Genomic DNA, 5195 nt, shown 5'->3' with positions numbered 1-5195 from the left:
TCCAGGTTTTCAAATGATGGTTGTAGTGGCCCCGTCCATGACCAATCAGAGGCAGCGATTGCGCGTGTTCTCAGGGGGCTGACATCACCCAGGGGAGGAAGGGGACGGTGGGAGCAAGGGGCTGTCAGCTGTTACAATGGCGTGTGGCTCTGCATAGCACCGCCGCACGTGAGCGCCACGTGGAGTCTCTCTCCCACCAAAACTTCAGGGAGGGGAGGTAGTGGGGGGAGGTCTAAGAAGGCTCTTCGAGGGGGTGAAAATGGGGAGAAAGACTGAGGAACATGGGCCAGCACGGCTAATTCCAACCATGGTTAGAGCTGTGGTTGATGCGTGGAGGTATTTCCTGTGTTTCTTTTTTTTCCCTGAATAAGGTACATGGAAGACCAAGTAAATAATCCTATCTAATAAAAGGATAATATGCAAATTAACTGTCACTCCATCACAAAGATGGCAGCACCCATAGCCACAAGATGGCGGTGCCCAGTCCTCTCAGCCCTGCTGGAGTCCCCCAGTCCTGGTGGGGGTGCTGGCCGCTGAGAGTGGGCAGCATGAGAAGCCTGGTGGAATGCTTGCTTCGTCGCCATAGCAACGAGGCAAGCATTCGACGCCTGGCTGCGGATGGGCCTCTGGGCCACGGAGAGCCTCTGGGCAGCGGGTGCAGAGCAGCCAGGCCCCACAGAGAGCTACTGGTGCACGGATTCGTGCACAGGGCTACGAGTCTATATACATAAAAGCCTAAGTGACTGTTACAACCGGACGACCGGACAACCGGCTGGTAGCTATGATGCACACTGACCACCAGGGGGCAGATGCTCAATGCAGGAGCTGCCCCATGGTGGTCAGTATGCTCCCACAGCCAACCTCCCACGGCCATCCAACCTCCCGCGGTCCCTCCCTCCAGCCAGCCGGGCCCCGATGTGCCCCGATCACCAGGCTGAGGGACCCCACTCGTGCACGAATCTGTGCACCGGGCCTCTAGTTTTTTTATAAAAGGCTCCCTTGGCCCAAGTCTCCCACACTGACTGTTTGGTAGTGTGTCATCCTCTGGCCCCCACGTGGTCTCCAGGTGCCCAGGGCAGCAAGGGGTGCAGTCTGTGGTCTTTACTATGGTGACACGCAGTGACGTGCAGTGACACGCAGTGACACGCAGTGACACGCAGTACGGGCTGTCGGTCCCTAGCTCTGACCTGGGAAGGCTCCGGAAGGTAGGAAGCGGGCGGCTCTCTCCTCCGCCTCCCGGGCGCACAGGAGCATGTGAGGGAGGATGTCCCGTGCCCTGTAGAAACGCCCCGTGGGAGACTGTCCCTGTCAGGTTCCTCTGAGCAGAACCCCGAGCCCCGTCCTGGGCCGTGCCCGCGGCGCCCGCTGACTCATTCCCAGTCAGCACTGAGTGATAATTGCAGGGTCCTATTCAGAAGAACACAGCGGAGCCTGACAAAGTGTGTAACGATTTAGATGGAAATCTGAGAACTCTCAGCGTGCGCGCGCGCGCGCACACACACACACACACACACACACACACAGGGGCTGTCTGCGGTGACGGGGAGCCGATGAGATAGGAGGTCCGTTTCTGCCCCAGGGCCTTTGCACAGGAAGGCACAGATAGGTTTTCACTGCCTCCTCATCGGCTCCCCGTCACCGCAGACAGCGGATACCAGTTCTCGGGAATCAGTGAGCCCTGGGGCAGGCTCAGCGCCTGGGCCGGGCCTGCTGGGGGACGGCGTTCATGGTGACCAGGCGGGCCAGCAGTGACGGCATCCACGGAACCAGGGGACCCCCCGGGCGGCGCTTCAGGGTGGGCAGGGGTCCCCTGGGGACGCTCTAGACCAGGGGGGAGTAGCCGTTTTTTCTGCCAAGGACATTTATAACATCATTCACAAAATGATCAATTTAAAAATTAGCCCGCTCTATATTCGATCAAACACTGAATCAATTCACCCCGAGCGCCTTGGCAGGGCCAGACCAAGCGCGTTCCGAGCCTTACGCCCCCCACCCCTGCTCTCCATGAGCCGTGGCCCCCTGAGCAGGTAAGCGGGGTGAGTCCCAGAACAGACGCCCTGGACCCGGAGATCCAGCCGGCACGGGGGAGGCTGGCTGGGGCCTCCTGGCTGTGGGCTGTCCTGGGCATTGCGGGGTGTTCAGCTGCACCCTGGGGCCTCACCCACCAGATGCCAATGGCACCTTCCCTCCCGGGGTGACAGCCAAGAATCCCCAGCCGTCCTCAGCGGTCCCCTGGGGTGGGGTCGGCGTCCGCCCCGCGGACCCCCGTGTCCGCCTTCGTTTGAGAACCGCTGCCTCGGGCAAGGCCGGTGCGGGGTCTCCCGGCGGGTTCCAGGGTTAATCATGTTCTCCCCAGTGCAGATGGCTCCTTGGGTATCGCTGCCTCCTCTCGGCTCAGCCCTCCTGAGTGCGGCTCTTCTACGGTTACATATTGGCTGGTTCCCCGTCTTTAACCTGAGGCTCTGACAGGAAACGGCTTTTATCTTCTCCGTTACACGTGGGGCGGCCTGGGTTGGAATATCTATTGCTTCGCATGCAAATTTTAATCCCGTAATCACCTTCCCACAGCACCGGGGAGATAGATGCCTCTTCAGCAGCCCTTCCAGGCTTGACCTTCGGCCCCGGACAGACGGGAGGAAGGCTGGAAGGTCATCTCCTCCCCCAGCCTGGCCTCCAGGTTTCAGAGCGGACGGCCTGGCTCCCTCCGTGCGGAGCCCAGAGAGAGGGGGAGAGTGCCCGTCCACACCTCTCTCCACCTCCCGTCCGCGTGTGAACCGTCTTCTCTCTCGTTTACCGTTTGCATATCCTTCTCCAGGCTCAAATGCCTTCCTCTTTAAAAAGATTTATTCCTAGAGGAAGAAAAGTTTGTGGGAAGACTCCACGTGGGGCCAGTTTTCTCTATTTCTCAGGCAGGGCGCCGTCGGAAAAGCTCAGGGTCCGGCAGGTGCCGCGGTGGAATTCAGCAGACGCGCTGTTGTGCTGAGGAGCAGCTTGGAAACACCAGCCCGCGCTTCCCCTCGGGCTCTGCGCTTTCCGAGGCCCCGGGAGCGTCTCCATCGGGGCTGTGGTGTCCGGGCTTGTGCGGGGCGTCCAGGCAGCTGCTTCTCGGGCGGAGTGGCTGTGCCCGTGGCCTCGCTGGCCGTGCGCGCTGCCGTCAGCCACACGCCCCGGCTTCTCTCGCAGGCTCCTCACGGCCCTGGGCAAACAGGGCTGCTGGGTCTGGCCCCGCACAGATGCGTGAGAACACCCGCCAGGCCCGGTGTGGGGCGTGGCCCGAGGACCTCTAGCTGGTCCCCTCCTCTCCGACGGAGCGCCCATCCACGGCGCAGGGAGCCGTTTTCCAGGCCTCAGTCTCCACACGGAACATTTCTGGGCATGTTAGACGGTCATACAGGCAGAGATGGTCTGCAGCCCCAACTGCAGCCAATGAAAACCACACCCGGCGCGAGGAGAAGAGACGGGACGCCACCCCTCTGTCTGCGGGTTTCCAAGGCCTGAGATTCCTCGAGAACCACTCACCCTCCCCGGGTGTTTTTCAGATCGAGAAGGTGACACCTTCAGGGAATGGTTTCGCTTGGAGGAGCTGGCTAGTGGCCGGGCCGGGGGGAGCATGTAACCCAATGGGCGCGCCAGGTCTTTCCACTGCGGCGCACTGCCTGTCTCCGGGCAGAAGTCAGCCCGTCGCTGCCCCAGGGCCTTTGCACCAGCTGCCTCACTCCCTCAGCCACTTCACTGAGTTCTCCGCTCAGCGGTCCTCTCCTTGGAGACGGCGCCGTCTGCAAGAGCAGTCCCTGCCCGTCCCTTTCTCTCTGTTCACTTGGCTTTCACCACGGCATCACCATGTCTGGCATTATTTTTATTTGCCATGCGGGCACCAAAAACACCGGCCTAAATAACATCGTAGACATTCAAGTCCGAGAAGGGAGGTCCTGCTACACACCTCATTTTAAACGTAGAAATGGCTTAAAAGGATGAAAAAAACAACAACACTGGGAATCTCAGAGGTGATCAAATAAACACCGATGGGATGACACGGTCTCATGATTTATGTCAGGATTGCCAGGGAGCTACCTCTGCCATGTCAGATTTGTGTTGCCTCAGAACTTCCTTCTCTGTGTTCCTGGGACACCAAACAGCCCCTGTGTGTGTGTGTGTGTGTGTGTGTGTGTGAGAGAGAGAGAGAGTTATTTTAAGGAATTGGCTCATGCGATTATGGAAGCTGGCAAGTGCAAAGGCGACAGGGTGGCCAGCAGGCTGGAATCCCAGTGAACTTAATTCGAAACACAGAGGCAAACATATTAAAATAAAGCATGTCACCCCAGAAAGAGAAGACAGCCTTGGAAACCATCTGTTTTGTGTTCTCAGTATAGCGAAGACCCTATGATTTTCATGACATGAAATTGAAAAGTGGGGTGAGAGCATTAGAGACGGAGATGAAAGGAATATGAGGTTCAGAGGCAGGCAGACCTGAGGGGAGAAAATGAATGAGGTTTGCAAGAAGGTTAAACATTGCAAAAGGGTTGCCCAGCCCATGTGGCTCAGTGGTTGAGCGTCAAACTATGAGCCCGGAGGTCATGGTTTGATCCCGGGTCAGGGCACACGCCCGGGTTGTGGGTTTGATCCCCAGTAGGGGGCGTGCAGGAGGCAGCCGATCAATGATTCTCTCTCCCTCTCCCTTCCTCCCTGAAATCAATACGGTAAAATAATATATTTTTTAAAAATTGCAAAAGTTTAAGACCCATGTCAGAGATAGTATGACACAGAGCCAACACTGTAGAGTGGAATGGATACTACAGAATTTGAGACACTGTTCTAGACTGCAGGGGAAATAGAAAGCGATGAAATCATGACAGAAGGAGATGAATGGGTAGATAGATACAGGAGAGAGCATCACCGATAGGAAGAGACAGATATCAAGGAAGATGACAGGGAGGGAGGGAGGGAGGGAGGGAGGTAGATCCACTGATGGAAAGATGAATAGGAACGTTAGATGAATAGATACAGAAGACAGGACACACAAAAGAGAGCTGACTAGAGATGGAGAGGAAGGAGAGGAGACGGACGTAAGGAAAGATGGAGAGGAGAGAAAGGAGGAGGAGAGGGGAAGAGATGGAGAACAGGGGCTGTCTCTATTCCAGACTCAGGAGGGAGGAGGGGCTCATTGGTCCCAGGATGACTCAATCAGCAGAACTAGT

Source organism: Eptesicus fuscus, chromosome 3, assembly GCF_027574615.1.
Source record: "Eptesicus fuscus isolate TK198812 chromosome 3, DD_ASM_mEF_20220401, whole genome shotgun sequence".
Lineage (NCBI taxonomy): Eukaryota > Metazoa > Chordata > Mammalia > Chiroptera > Vespertilionidae > Eptesicus > Eptesicus fuscus.
The sequence above is the reverse complement of the archived record's forward strand: the minus strand, read 5'-3'. Positions refer to the sequence as shown.